The 17,150-nt window shown below is 27.6% G+C and overlaps 1 protein-coding gene across 1 annotated transcript in view; it reads right to left on the bottom strand.

The window, feature by feature from the left end:
* LOC111680687 (cell adhesion molecule 3-like) overlaps positions 1-10,638 on the bottom strand; it is a 172,794-nt gene extending 162,156 nt beyond the window's left edge. The window contains exon 1 of the mRNA XM_046947957.1: positions 9,145-10,638. The gene's annotated coding sequence lies outside the window, so the exon portion shown is untranslated. The remainder of the gene's footprint in view (positions 1-9,144) is intronic.
* Between the last annotated feature and the right edge of the window lie 6,512 nt (positions 10,639-17,150).

Here is a 17,150-nt window from a genome sequence, read left to right as displayed (position 1 = left end):
AAATGGGAACCCTTAACTTATGCTATATTTCTTTTTTAGTATTTCAAGTAAAAATTAAAAAAAAGATTAGTTTTAAATAGGCATTGTTAAATCAAAACAGTTTATACATTCTGGAACTTTTCTAAATAAAATTAATTTTGATCTTCAGGTATGAACCATTTTTCGTTTAAATACTTTGAAGTGTGACATTGTGAGTTTTTTTAAATATTAATAAATCCAACACTAAATTATGAGAGAAAAGTTTCTGGAAAAGCAAAGTAAGAGAAACATTATTTCTTTAAGGAATTTTCAAGCAATCAGTTTCATAACACTAAACATGATACTCTTCAATGACTTTAACCTCAACCCCGATAATTTTGACATTCCTTTCTGAAAAATGTTATTACGTATAGATTTGTCGATTTAATATTATACAAAAGCAAAAGTATTCCTGCAACTAGTTTTGAGAGAGAGCAATTTTAAAAATTTCATCGGTTAAAAAATTAGTCACAGAACCGTTGTGTAAATCGACTAGAACGAGTAACGTTTACAATCATACTTTCTAGAACTTGTTAAGAAACTAATGAAATTTTCAAAATTTTTCTAAAGAATTAAATTTTTACTGCATATTTTAAGGACACACTATGTGGATTTAATCAACAAAGGGAAATGTATTAATAAAACTAGTTTTGAAAGAGAGCAATTTAAACAATAGTATCAGTTTTTGAAGGTAAAATTTTCGAACAAATCATGGGTCTTAACTTTGAACTAGTACGAGTATAGTTTACAATCATACTTTCTAGAACTTGTTAGGAAACTAATGAAATTTTCAAAATTTTTCTAAAGAATTAAATTTTTACTGAATATGTTAAAGGCACACTATATGGATTTAATCAACAAAAGGATAAGTACTACTGAAACTAGTTGGAAAGATGGCAATTTAAACAATTTTATCGGTTAAAGAACTAGTTACAGAACCGTTCTATAGATTGACTGTCGACTGATTAACGCTTCCACAGAAACAGTTTTTGAACGTAAAATTTTCGAACAAATCATGGGTCTTAACTCTTAACTAGAAAGAGTATAGTTTACAATCATAATTTCTAGAACTTTTTGTGGAACTAATGGAATTTTTAATATTTTTTTAAGGAATTAAATTTTTACTGCTTATTTTCAGGAGACACTTTGTACACACGATGTAGATTTAATCAACAAAAGGAAAAGTATTCCTGAAACTAGTTTTGAAGGAGAGCAATTTAAATAATTTTATCGGTTAAAGAACTAGTTACAGAACCGTTATATAGATCGACTGTCGACTGATTAAAGCTTCCACAGAAACAGCTTCTTAAGGTAAAATTTTCGAACAAATCATGGATCTTAACTCTGAACTAGAATGAGCATAGTTTACAATCATACTTTCTAGAACTTGTTGTGGAACTAATGAAATTTTCAAAATTTTTCTACAGAATTACATTTTTACTGCATATTTTAAGGAGACACTTTATAAACATTACGTTTGAATCTCAAGTCAAGAGGCTGTGTAATTAAGATTTTTTAATTAATTTTCTGACATAATTGGTGATTTTATTAGCCTTTCCCCTTTCTTCTATAAAAGTATAATATGTGTTTCTTCAAGTAATGTTGCTTTTGAAACCCGAAAATATGCAACATGTTTTATACTTATTTTAAAACTGCAGCCTTCTTTAAACAGCTTTTCTTGCTACTGCATGGAAAAAAAAATATTTGTTTTCTATTGTTTTTTTTATAAAATGTGCAATTTATTGCAATTAATATTGTTCCATTGTGAGCATTATAACACATTATGAGGATGTTAGTAACCTTTAAAAAGCGTTACCAAATATTTTGACAACATTTTGTGCCAAAAAAATTCAGAAGATGCGGTTGTACCATCGTGTCTGGATCGAAAGAAGGGCAGCTGACCAATCATCATCGACATATTTTCAAATTTGTGAATTGTAGCGTGTAAAAAAGTTTTACATACAGACGGATGGACGGACTGACGGAAATAGTTAAATCGACTATGACTGTAAGTTTGAGCCGATTAAAATACTTTAAAATAGATGTCGAATCAATATTTATGGTTGTTAGAAAGGGGGATTGTCTACTATAGGTTAAAATTACTAGTTTAACGAATCACTCTCCTAAAAATAGGCAACAATTTTAAAATATAAGTTAACTTTTAAAACTATGCAAAAAAAAGAAGAAAAATACAACTGTATAACAGTACTTTCTTGTTTTTTTCTGCCAATCGCATATTGAGTCCTCAGTGTATTTTTACCATAGTAAATTGTAAATATGTTAAAATTTATTTTGCTGTCCTGATTTACAACTAAAATGTCTGTAGTATTTACTTACTAACAGTTATTAGTTTTTTTTTTTTTTTTATAAGACAACAAAACAAAAATGATATGCATACATACTATAAATAAAACTAAAAGACCTTGGCTGTTGAACAATACTAGCCTTTGTGTTTTTTGTTATTTTTGTTTTTATATTTAAGATAAAATAAAATACATTTTCTTTAAAGCAGCCGCAGTCATAAAATGAATGCTAGAAAAATTTATATTTATTTAAAAAAATAAGAAAACTAAAGTGTATCAAACGGCTGAATAAAAGAAAAAACAGCTTCTTAACTTGGCCGTAAAGGAAAATAAGAAAAATACTACTTATATACATTTATTTCTTAACAATTCTTATTCTAGTTTTTTATATTTTCTTGATATATATTTTTTTATTGCTCTTACTTTTGCTTTTAAAGGAAGTGTACATTCATTACTAAAAACGGAAATGTATTTTTTTCTTCTTCCAACAATGATTTTTTTTATTTTTTTTACTCCCCTTTTTCTATAAGTATTGTTAACGTACATATGTTATTTACAGTTTAATGTTAAAATTTAAAAAGAAAAAAATAAAAAGAAAAACGAATTGTTACAACCCAGTTAAATTTTCATTTGCCATGAATTTGTTGTAAATATTTCTTATTTTTTCCATTTTATAGTTTAGTTTTTTTATTATCAGAACGAGTTAAAGTTTTAAGATTAAATTGTTAAAAGAAAAACTTTGACTAGAGAGTGTCATTTGCAAGAAGAACATTTAAGTTTTTATTATGGTCAAAAGTATTTGACAAGGAAATGTGTGCATATGTGTGTATGTATTTGATATAAAAATCTAGATTAGAAATTATTTTAAAAATACATTATTGTATGTTTTTAAACCAAAAGGATATATTGCAAAGGACTTTACTTACTTAAATAACTAAATTAATGATTTGAGTTTGTATAAAATTTAAAGAAATTCTCTTAATTAACTACATTATAGTACATGCGACATTATGATACCCTATATTTGTGGATAGGTTTCATTACAGATATAATTCGATTCCCACCACATTCTCTCTCGTTTCTGTTTCATACAGTGGGCGTACGATTATCGTAGTGCCTAATCGTATGTAGTCCCACACCCACCTTCAAGCACACTAATCGGCTTAAAGTCACTTCTTAGTCGATCCGTCCTTCCACCTGTCTGCCTGCCTGCCTGCCTGTCTGTCTGTCTGTCTGTCTGTCTGTCTGTCTGACTCTCTGTCTGTCTGCATATCTGTCTGTCTGTCTCTCTGTCTGTCTGCATATCTGTCTGTCAGTCTGTCTATCAGTCTGTCAGTCTCTCTATGTGTCCATGTAAACTTTGAACGCACACTACATGTCACAGTTTTAAAATTTTAAAAAATTTGTCACTTACTTTTCTTTTAACCCAAGGACAAAATCTATTGAAAATGATTAAAATCGGTTCAATATTTTGCCTAGCCCGCATACAATCATACTCCCAAAAAAGGGTCCATAAATATGTTAAATGTCTAATTTTATTATCAGCAAAACTTAGTTGTACATAAGTATTAATGAATTTTCTTTCAGAAAATGACTTAAAGGTCAACATTTTTAAATAAACACAATAATATTCTCTTGAAACAACTTAAATGTAAACGCAAAACCTTCTATCATGCACGACTATAAATTCTTACATTTTTATTACTGCTAATTTACTAAAAAATGTCACTTATCATTTTCTCTAAATTATCAATTATTTATGCATTTCTCTACAGTTACTTAGCAAACAAATGAAAATTTCTTTAAACGTTTAAAGAAAAAAAATGTATTAAAATTATGGCAAACATTTTGTTATGAAAATTTTCAGTAAATTTGTGTTGTAAAATTTAACATATTTCACTAACTTCGAAAATTTTCCAATGTTATTTCTTTTGAATGTGTAGGTTTTTCAGTTGAAATGTATTAAATGTTTCTGGATTTTAGTAGGAAATAATTTACATGAAATTTAAAATAAAAATTTTTTTCCCACATCGAGTCACTTATTCATAATCATGTTTTTATTTTAATATGAATTTATAAAATGAAATTTTTACGAAAATTTCACATTCCTTAAATCTCTGATTGCCTATGAATATGAGTAAATTTATTTTTGGAACATTTCAGTTCGAGGCTTTTACGTTGAAATTGAAAATGTTTCCAGATTTTACTTAGTAGTTAAAAATTAAGCATGAAAATTATTTCTGAGAATTTTTTAAATGTGAAAAAATTTCACGTTAAGTCTATTAAATTAGTTTTTCGAATATCAAAGGTCAGTTAGTGTATAACAATTTCCAGATATTGTAATCGTTAGAAATTACACCATCACAGACTGAAACGTTTGGTTTTTTATTTGGAAAATGATGCAAAGTTGTTTTAAAAGTGTTTGCTGTGTCCTTAAAAAAAAGACTCAATGCTGCTTTTATAATCTACACTACTATATGCAGGGTATTATTTTACAACTATGTTTATTTTTTATCGGCAGAAATAAGAAAATGTTTGAAATTTATCCATTATTTCACAACTCTGCCGGAGCTTCGAAGTCAAATTTTGAATCTACTTGACCGCATATACGAGTGGGCAAAGGTACTTATCGATGTCAACTTTATTGATTGACTGACATACCTTTGCCACGTAGGTAGTAATTTCACTATTCTATGGAATACGTTCCTCTAAAATTAGAGAACTCATTCCCAATATACGTATATTTTTGAGCAATACTCGTTTTTCATAAAGAACATACCCACTTTTATGATCGATTGGCTAGTAGACCATGGAACGCATTACAGGAAAAATACATTGTTATGTTTGTATGTAAAACAAACTTCCTTTAGAAGTATTCCCTACAAGTTACGATGTCTCTACATCACCTTTCCTTCTTCAATCTACTTTCGATGTGAAAAAGTTTTAACGAATATCAACAAACACTACTTCCACTATCTCTCCATCAACAAACTTTTATCCGAGTTCTAGCACAATGCACTGCATGAGTAGGGGTCACCTAAATCAAAAATTGGACTACAAATTCGTTATATCTTAAATTTTAACGTATAAGTTTAGCTTTGTCGTCTTTTAGATAGTTAAATAAACAGAGTAACAAACATTGCTGAACTGATCTTATAAACATAGGTGTTGTACAGAAACAAAGGCAGCAATCTCCATTTTTTGTATTTTTTAAATTATATAAGAAATAGTTTAAAAAAAATTGAATATAAACTAAGTTTGCAAAAAATCCATATAAAAATGTCAAGCAATTTGAATCCCATGTTTTAAATTAAGGTCATGGATGAAATAGCAATTGCAGCCTTTGTTTCTACACCCTTCATATATACAGTTTGTTGGGTTACAGATGAATATTTCTTAGTGTTGCACATGCAATAAAAAAACTTATATACACATTATATTTTTAGTGCTGATGGTGGTGGCTGATATAAACACAAAAGTTATGATATTCCCTGTTTCTTCCTGTTAATATTTAAAATTGATTGCCTACTTTAAAGGGTTTTATTCTTTAGCTGAGGCTTTCTTTGGTATTTCTGCAATTAATAGTACAATAAAATTTTTTTTATTTATTTAAAATTTATTAATCAATCATTGATTTTTGTACACAACCCCTCAAAGTATGCAGCATTTTTTGCTATTTTTATTAAATTTAAGTATCATCTAAAAGCCATGAAAATTTTTTTAAAATATACGCATAATAACAACATATTTGTGTAATTGTGGTCAAAAAATATATCTGATATTTTTGACAATATCAAGGTCATATTAATATAAATTTCAAAATTTCTTTTAGATAGGCTGCACTTTTTGATGATTTTATGTAAAACCCTTTAAGTATGCTGTATTTTGTCTAAAATATTTAAGTAATATTTTACAAAATTATATAAATTTTAACAAATTTTGTATGATATTAACCACCTCTTTCACTGACAAAACTACACACTACAGTATAAGATAGATACGGTAGGTTAGTTGGCAGTGTGTTAGCTTATCTGTCGGGAGGCTGTGGGTTCGTCTGCTTTACAACAATTGGCATATGGTCATTTTTATCTTAGCTGCTAACTATGGGCAGAATGTAATTTGTAATTGTGTTGTAATAGACAATAAATATTTTGAGATATTTGTAAAATTTTTAATGAAAATTTAAAAAAAAAATGTTTTTTGGAAGAATACCAAAGGACATTGTTTTCTCAGACATATGAATATATACTAGAATAGACCCTGGGACACCGATATCAACATATATTAGGGAATGATTCCGTTCATATAATGTATAAATAAAGCACTGATGTTCACATCGAATATTAAAAAAAAAAAATTTGTTCTGACTTTAATATTTGGTAAGCCAAATCAAAGGATAACAATTAAAAAGTCTGGATTGGACCAAAAAGTGTTTAAAAAGAGATTATTTTTATTTTTAAATCTCAATTATATAATTTTTCAAAAAAAAAAAAAAAAAAAACAACAAGCAATGAAACTAACACTCATTCAAATATACGTTTTCTTTTCAATAAACAATGTTATTGCTTTTTTGTAAATTATGCAACAAATTTTCTCTTCTATATGAAATTTTCAGAGGTAGTCAAGGATTTTTCTCATAACTACATTATTTATAAAGGTATTTTCTTAATTTTAATTAGCAAACTTCTTGCAAGCATGTATGAGATAATTATTGAAGATTTGGATACCAAAGATATATGGACAGAAGGACGGACATGTCCGCTATCTATAAGGATACAAAATATATTTATCAAAATTTTCAACACAACTCCAAAAATTATTACAAAACTTGTAATTTTTTGAAAAATTTTAAGATTTTTCAAATTTTTTATTTTTGATTATTTTTAAATGAAATTATAATATTACACCATCTGACACTCAAAATTAGACCCGAACCGGATGATATACGTGTGAAATTATAAATTTAAGGAAAAAAATTTGCGTTTTTAGTTTTTTTTATTTTGTGATCCTGTGTCCTTTCAAAACGACTTCAAAGTTTTTAAAAATATTTTTAAATACTTCCACTGATCAAACAATGCCAAATTTGATGTAAAGGTAACAAAATATTTTGTCAAATATTTTGTTTTATTTTTAGTTTATTTGAAATTCGATATGAAAAGCAAATGATAAGTATATAACACTTTATGTTTTAATTCTGTTATAAATAGAATTTTTCAATTTAACTAAAATATTAACAAAATATACCTTAAACATCTACTCACTTATTCACAAACAAAATTATTATTTATATAAACGGTTAATATATTAGTCGCTGCTTTATTCATAAACATTTATCAAAGGTTTATCGAACAAATTTTTAAACCTTTGATAAAATTTTATGAATATGATCTTAGATTTTATATGGAAATTTTGTTTTATTAACCTTTTATAAAATAAACATGATGTTTTTAAATAAAGTGCTCGTTTTTTGTTGCTGTATACAGTCTTCGATAAATTCAAATAAAATCCGATCTAGATAGAATTTTATAAATGTTAAAAAATTGAAAAAAAATCCGAAAATTAAAAAATTTCTATTGCTTTTGCTGCTACACAAACATTTTTGATATACCATTGAAAACTTATCTCATTGACATTTCTTATGATACTAATATTTAATATATTTCCTTTAGAAGAAAAAATTTATAAAAACCTAAAAAAAATGTTTTTAAATTCTAATTCAATTGATCAAGTGTTGAAGCCAGGACAAAAATTTAGACAAAGGACATCTTAGAATCAATTAAACTTTCGTTGGGTATATTAATACCTAATTTTTCTTTTTACAAACGGGACTAATGTGTATATTTTTTAAAATCGAAAATTATATTGTGATGGAATGATAGACTTCTGTATATCTTCTCCCGTAGGTAAAGGACATAAAAAAGTCTTCTAAGAAACTAACTTTTCATCAGTAACTTTCATTTTGTGGCCCTTCTAATATATGTTAAATGTTAAACTTATTTAAGTTTAAAACATTTGACACCCCCTACGATAGGCTACATTAAATTTCTATTAGTAGACAATTGTGATAAAATAAAACCTCAAATTTGTTTAATATTTTTAAGGATTTTAGAATCAATTAAACTTTAATTTTAATTGGTTGCATTGACACCTTATTTTTCTTCATACAAACGTGGCTAAAGTATATGCTTTATAGGATCGAGAAATTAGATTGTGAGGGAATGACAGACTTCTGCATATCTTCTCACGAAGGTGAAGGGCATAAAAAAGTCTTATAAGAAACTGAATTTTTATTAGAAACTTCCATTTTATGGGTCCACTCTAATACATGTTAAGGTTAGACTAATTTAAGCTTAGAACATTTGATACCCCCTACGATAGGCTACAAAAAATTTATATTTGTAGAAAATTGTGATAAAATAAAACCTTAACTTTGTTTAATATTTTTTAAGAATTTTAGAATCAATTAAACTTTAATTTTAGTTGCTAAAGTATATACTTTATAGGATCGAGAAATTAGATTGTGACAGAATGACAGATTTTGTATATCTTCTTACGAAAGTGAAGGACATCAAAAGTTCATATAAGAAACTAAATTTTCATCAGTAACTTCCATTTTATGGTCCACTCTAATACATGTTAAAATAAAACTTATTTAAGTTTAAATGATTTAACGCCCCCTACGATAGGCTACATAAAACGTCTATAAGTAGACAATTGTGATAAAATAAAACCTTAAATTTGTTTAGTATTTTTAAGCATTTATTTGTTTTCCTTTTTTTATTAATTTTCAATATCAAATTTCTTCTAATTAAATCTTACATACCTTTTTTTCCCCATGAATTTGTTTACTTTAGTTAGTGTTTTTTTTCCTTGATTTTTTGCTTTAACTTTTTTTGAGCATTTATCCTTTTTTTCTAACTGGCAGTTGTTTGCCATAAAAGTAATCAGGTTAATTTATTTTAAGGGGGGTATGGTTATTTGATTATATATTATGTAGACTCTAACACTTCGGCTCTTGTTTTTTTTTAATACTTTTACATTTTTATGTTGATATTTAAGTGTATTTTAAGATAAACAATATTAAAAACGAAAAACGTAAAGTTCGTGGCAGCAAAATTATACAGAAAAAATATAATAAACAAATACCAACACTTTTTATGGGATTTTTTGTTTCTTTTTTTTTTGGGAAAAAACGTAAACAAATTTCACTTGATATTTTATGACTTTAAGTTAAGTATATGAATCAATAAGAAATTGCCATAAAACCGGTAGCAGTGTGCTTAAAACAATTTTTTTAAATAGCCTTAAAGTATGCTATACATTATCAATATATTTCTTTATGTTTTATGTTATTAAACGTGCTAGTGTAATGGTTTGTTTGCTTTCTCCTTTTTTTTTGGAAATTTATATGGAAGTTATTTATGAAGCCATAAAAACTGAGTTTTTGTTGGATTTTTTTATTTATTTGGTTAGGCTTAAGTTTAAACAAAGGTTTTAATTTTAAGATTGTTGTTTTTGTATATTTTTTACTTTTTCTTTATTATTTTGTTATAGGAAATATATGTTGTTTAAATTTTTTTTCTTAAATATTCAAAAGCCAAACTTTTTCTTATGATTTTGCTTTTATTAAGGTGTAAAATTTTATACATCATTAGTTTAAACACTTTTCAAATGACACTTTATACTTTTCCTTAAACTTAAACTTTTCTTTTTTCTTTTATATGCCTTGGCCTGGCAATATTTGTAAAGATTTTATTTTCACTTTTTTTCTTGCTTATTTTCCTGTCACACTTTTTCTTTAGGTTTTTTTTTTAAATACACGTTTTAGCCGGAAATGCTTAATTTTGCGTAAAAATGGCAAATTCAATGGCGCAAAGCCATATTAAAATCATTATTATCTTTTAGAAAAGGAAACTAAAACAAAACTGTTGTAAAACATCAAGACCACCCAAAAATAAACATTAATACATTTTGCACAAAACCACACGAATTTGGGTTACACCAGAGCACTTACCATTAGCCTTATGTAGTATATACAGGACTCAGGCAAGTGTATATGTATGTTAAGAGATTTTTTTTGGATTATTTAATAACAATAATTGAGGAATTTTTTCCTTTAAATTTTCTTTTAATTTAAATAAAATTGTAATATTTTTTTTATATTTTATTTTGATTTTCTTTTAATAACTCAAAGAAAAACTGAAAACGTTACTTCGTTTAACCGTCGCTCGTTTTTTTTTTTCTTTAATTTTTTTTCTAATATTAATAAATTGAACCGTTTTTAATGTAAGAACGACGACGAACCTTACAAAACCACGACCTTTTCAATACTAAAGGATTTTTCATTCATTTACAGCCATCGTTTCCGCACGAAGTTCGAAAGTGTTTTTTTTTATCATATTATGACTCTTCTTCTTAATATAATATTGAGTTTATACTCTGTATTTGTATGGGAGAGAAAAGCTAACAGGAAAAACAGAAACACTAAAGAAAAACAAAAATATATGTATATGTATTTAAGTTGCTCATTTGTAACGGTAAAGGCTGTTTAACGAATATTTAACGAAACTTTTTTTGTATTGTCGACAAACAACACATGTGATGGGTGTTAGAACAGGGTAAACCGTAAACCAATACAAATAAATACCGAGAGAGATAGAGAGAGAGTGAACAAAGAGAAAAAGCAAATAACATTTAACTGCTCTTTTAGTTGCAAACTTGTTAAATTTGCTCTTTGTCTCTGGCTATTGAGTTCTTAAATTACCCAAAAAGACACACAATTTCCCACGAAGTTCGTCTTACTAAAAAGACTCTTCTTTTTCGCAAAATTTTGTAATATTTGCCACATATATCACACTATTTAAATCAAAATGCCAAAAAGGTACACACATTTAAACGAAGCATAGATGAAAAAAAAAAAACAAATAAAACTTTCGAAAAAAAAAAAACTTAAAACCCCTCCACATGCACGAATTGTTGAATATTCAATCAAAGTAATATACAATCATTGATGGTTCAGGTCAATGAATTAATGTGTCAAACTTTGAATCGTTCTTTTTTTCACATGAAGGTAGTCAAATCATACAAAAAAATATATATAACGAAAAATGAAATATTAAACGAAATGAATATCTTGAAGAAGAGTAACAGAAAAAAAGGTAAAATAAATTTCAATAAATTGAATCAATCATATAGAAGAGGTATAATCTTTTGATGATTTTCCAAAAAAAAAAAAAAACAGCAACAACAACAAGTGTACCTGAGCAACACACTATAAGATTGTTGTTGCTTGTCCCATAGATAATGTTTAAAAAAAAAGAAAATCATTGACATCATTTAAATTCAAATAAATATAAATTTTGAAAGAAATCATTTGAAGGATAATTGTTTAAAAATTAATTTAAATAAATCAAATTAAATGCTTAACTTAAAAAAGGTATCAAATATTTACCACAAATTTAGTTTTTGAGAAAATTTTGTGCTTTAAAGTTTAAAGTTTTATGAAGGGGGCCTTATATGGGGGGTGTAGAGTTTCAATTAAAGACAAAAATTGGTAGAAAGATTTGTGCTCATAAGAAATTTACTTATGTCGAATTTAAGCGCCATACTCGTACTTTCAAGCACATAGTGAGCGTTAAAGTTATTGTTTGAAAAGGACCTTATATGGGGCTAAGATTAATTATGGACCGATCTTCATAAAATAAGGTAGATCGATTTTTGCTCGTAATAAACTTTTTATCGATATATTCGCATTTTTGAAACTAGTTTGACTGTTAAAACTGTTTTTCGGGGGGCTATACGAAAACTTGGACCGATATTACCCATTTTCGAAACTAAATAAACCTTACTTATAAGAAATATTTTTGAAAATTCTTTTTCCGTTCGGACAAGGGACAGAAGAGGCGGGCAGACATGGCTAGATCGTCATTAGTTAGTTAGTTAGTTAGTTAGTTAGTTAGTTAGTTAGTTAGTAAGTTAGTTAGTTAGTTAGTTAGTTAGTTAGTTAGTTAGTTAGTTAGTTAGTTAGTAAGTTAGTTAGTTAGTTAGTTAGTTAGTTAGTTAGTTAGTTAGTTAGTTAGTTAGTTAGTTAGTTAGTTAGTTAGTTAGTTAGTTAGTTAGTTAGTTAGTTAGTTAGTTAGTTAGTTAGTTTGGAGGATGTACATATGTATGTGCATCAAATCCGAAGAAATACACCTAAGCATCTACTGGACATGTAGTGCGCTCCTTAACCAGTGTCACAGGTGGAAATCGAACCCACCACCTCCGGATAATGGATAAGACTTTACAGATTTCAATAAGGAGCGAGAATATATATACTTCTCGAGGCCTATGATCAATATTTTGATGTGTTACAAAGATAATGATAAAACCATTGTATTGAAGTGTTATACATGAATGTCGGTATGGCAAAACATAACATTTAATCAATACAGAATATGCCACAATTTTCCTTTCTTATACTAGCAAAATATTCATAATTAATACATTTTACATCCGTTATCACTTCAACATTCTCTGACCCATATTTATAAAATTTTCTAAAGATTCATAATAATGAGTATAATTCTTAACCAATTAATGGTCATAATCTACAAGTTCAGTGTACTATTATCACTTTATTCTACTGAAATCAAACTGCGGAATGGACCAAATTTCATTAAATTATCTTAAAACTCTTACAAACATCAGCACAGACGTATAACACCCTCCCCACTATAGAAGGATATAATTAGGTAGAAAAAGTCTAACTTCTCACACTTTAAAATCTGTGTTAAAACAGAAAATATAGACAATGATTGCCGACGAGCCTAAATCAGTGTTTTTTTTTTTTGAAAGGTTCAATTCTGATTGAATGTAGACTATTCTATCTACTTTAAGCCTTTTAGATATGTGATTGAAAAGACGTTCATATGTCACTGAATGTTAACCGGCAACTCTGTCCCCAATATTATTTATTAAACGCAATCGAAATGTGCTTATTTAATGTACAGTTCCCATTAAAAAAGAAGTCATAACGAGTATAATTATCCAGAAATTGTACTCGTAAGAATACGCCCTTTTTCTCTGTTAGATGGTAATATTGGAAATTCATTTGCTTTATTGCTCATTTGCCATTTCATCATGGCAATATGAACGTATTTTTGGAAAACAGTTTGCAATTACTTTTTCTTAAAAAATAGCAAGCCGATATATTATTGTCTACGTTGGAACAGTTGGATGCATTTGAGAAAACATTTCGATTACATTACATTGGAGTTGACAGCCTAACTAAACCCGATAGTATAACAAAAACAGCAGTAGAATTTCGTTAAAGTGGATGGTTCTAAATTAGGAGACAAAACAGGTCCGAGGATTTACATTTACATTAATGTACCAACAACAGAGGTGATTAGGTTAAATATAAAACCGAATACCGAATGCAAGAGAGTTGTCATTAAATATTCTTGCAACATATTATGGGTACCAGATCACTCATGATTTAATCGGAAATTTAACCGATTAATGTAAAACCATTTACCGAAACAAGGATAGAATTAAAACAAGTAAGAAATTATAGTCGGGCGAGACCGACCATATAATACTTTACACCTGTTACAACAATAAAATGTGATTTAGTTTTCAAAGTAAAGCATTTAAGTTGTACCATTTATTGTTGAATAAAATTGTGGAATTATAAGTTAAATTTTGTAGGTGCTCAGGTCAAATGAGGCCCTTTTTTATAGAGTTCATAAGGGCAATCAAGGATAGTTTAGAACTTGGTTTGGCAGCTTTTTGTCGAGATAAAAGTATATTAAACATAATTATGAAATTAAAAGCCGCATTCGGCGGGTTTAGTTGTATAGGTTCTAGGTGAAATAATAAACCGATGATAACCACTTTCAAAAAGCTTCGTCCACAATACCACAAAAGATCATGAGCCAAATTTTATTGAATTATCTCCAAAATTGCGACCTATAGTTTATTAACAAGGGTTACAAGTGCTATTCGGGGGTTATATTGGGGCTAGTTGAAATAATGGATCGATCTTAACCATTTTTAACAGGCTTCATGCCTTTGAAAATAGAAGATCATGTAGCAAATTTCATCTTTAAAATTGCGACCTGTAGTTTGATTACAGGGTTTCATGGACGGACATATGGACAGACAGACAGTCGGATAGACGGACAGACAGACAGACAGTCGGATAGACGGACGGACATAGTTAAACCAACTAAGAAAATGATTCTTAGCCGATTTTTATACTTTAAGGTGGGAATAGGACCAATATTATTGTGCGTTACAAACATTAGCACAAACCCAATAACCATCTTCACTAAAGTGGTGTAGAATATAATTATTTCTCACGTGGCAACTTGAAATATTGGAAAAATTTTAGAAGCACCCAAGAAACTAAGTTTCTGAATTTACATAATATTAATTTATTTAATGAATTGGTAAGCTACAAAATTTTCTAATCAAGCCAAAAGAAGGTTTAATCTTTGGAGGCCAAGAACGAATCGAACAAATTTGTATAATCTTTTCAAAAGTTAAACGTATATATCTCAGAGATAAATATATGTCAGACAGTTTAAGAACTGGCCTATAAAATAGCTGGGACAAAACTGCCAAACGCGCATCTGGCTGCATATTCAATACAGAGTAAAACTACTTGTATATGAATAGATTTTTTCAGGTATTGCTATGCAATGATTGAGATTCGTATCAGGGAGCATATTTCGTGCGATTTTTTTCAAATTATATTCTCAGACAAATTATTTGAATTCAATAAAGGTTTCATTTGAGAAATTTTAGCAGCTCACAACAAATAGGATACTTTTGGTTGCACCTTAGCTCTTTAAATGTTTAACTTATTCCGGGTTTTATTATCGTCATAAAATGAATGATAATTTTTCGATAAAATAATTTTGCTCTTCAAAAACTTTCATGGCATTCAGGCAGCATTTCTGAAAAATTTCCTGTTCACAAACGTTTTTAAATTGCTGCTTGAGTAACATTCAATGATTTTGAAGTGATGTGTTTAAACTTTTAAACTTTTCTTTATGACCTTTGCGATCCATGTCTTGCGGGCATAGCTTTTCTCAAAGCAAAATTCTTCTTATCTTAAAAACTAACATTTAAGTTCCTTGGAAAAGGTGTATGTGCAATGTAATTATCCCTAAATGTGCAATTTTTATATTAATTTATAGAAAATCTCTTTGATTTCTAAACTAGCTAATCTTGTTAAGACTAGTGTATATATGTATATTTAACTAATATTTTTACATCTGATTTATGTTTGTAATTATACTGAAATACCTTTTTATTGGATAATGTACTTGAATCAGATGTACTTGATATTTTTGTATTATATATTTTGTTTATTTTTTTCCTTCTTACTACAGACTTAACGTATATGTATGAACATATGTATATATTAAATTCTGCTGATAGTGTTATTATGTTATTAAATTATGATTGATTTTATGGCTTATTGTATGATTTACTCATCAATGCACAGATTCTATCGATATTACAAATAAAACAACAACAGCAACAAAATGGCAACAACAATTAAAGTAGCAACAAGGATAATACTATTACTCAAAAAAATACTAGCAACAATGTTTGAAATATATAACAGTTATAAGGATTTTTTTTAGTTATAAATAAAAATGTATAATTACTCTTTTTTAGGGTTTCTACGGTTTAATCTCTCGTTTGCTAAATTATCCTTAGAAGTATTTCTCTCTCTCTATTATTAATATTATTCTCTCAACTCTTTGTTTATTTTTCTTATCGACTATTAAGGTTTGTTGTTATTTTCGTAAATAAAGGATTAATTTACGCTCTTTTTTGAATGTATGTGTATAAGTGTTAGTGTAAGAGAGGAAGAAAAGGAATTAGAGAAAAAAGAGAGTGTGTATATTAATGTATGTGTAATTGTACTCCTTCTCACTATACAGTGATGGTGTATTACACATTTACACAATATATGTATGTATATACATACATACACCTACATACATACATATGCTCAATATTTAACGCGACCTTACCCAAATAAAAACGACCATACTTGTATACATTTTATCAAAGTGATTACGATTGTTGTTTGTCTGAGTAAAAACAAAAATAGCAGCAACATTAAAGGCAAAAATGACAAAAACAACAGCAAAAACAGAAACTACATTAACAAATATACATAATACATACTTACACACTCCTTATACAAACGCATGTTCATATATTTGAGTTGGTACATGTGTGTAATTATAATATATTTGTATGTTTATTACCTTTCATCAAAATTAGGTTAAAATGAAAAATTTAAATTAAATAGCTAGTGTTATAACAAAAACTGGTTAAGCTTTTTTGGAAATAATTCTGTTAAAGAAGAAAAGGTTTAAAAGAAAACTATTCAATAATTTCCTTAACTCTTAAATAATTTTATTTTGAGAATTTTTGTTAATATTTAGAAAAATTTTTCTGTATAATTTTTATTGCTAACAAAAAATTGTTTACAATAGCTTAGCATTCCTTGAGTAAAGAATGACAGAAAAAAACTGAAAAAATTAACTTGTTTTCTTATTTGCCCAAGAAAGACCTTCACTACAATAAGATTTTAAATGAAATGTGTGAAAAGCAAAAACAAGTAGTTAATATAGTTCGTATTTCGAATACTATCTACTATAACATTCGTAAATAGAAAATTTGACATAAATACTCTAACTTATTTTCTCAAATTATATTAACACTTTCGTTAAATTTCTCTCTCTCTATCACTTCCATCACCAGTGTTTCTCTGTATTTATAAAAATTTTAAACTCTCTTAAGTTTTCTTCTAAATCT

This window comes from Lucilia cuprina, chromosome 4, assembly GCF_022045245.1.
Source record: "Lucilia cuprina isolate Lc7/37 chromosome 4, ASM2204524v1, whole genome shotgun sequence".
NCBI classification, from domain to species: Eukaryota; Metazoa; Arthropoda; class Insecta; order Diptera; family Calliphoridae; genus Lucilia; species Lucilia cuprina.
The sequence above is the reverse complement of the archived record's forward strand: the minus strand, read 5'-3'. Positions and strand labels throughout refer to the sequence as shown.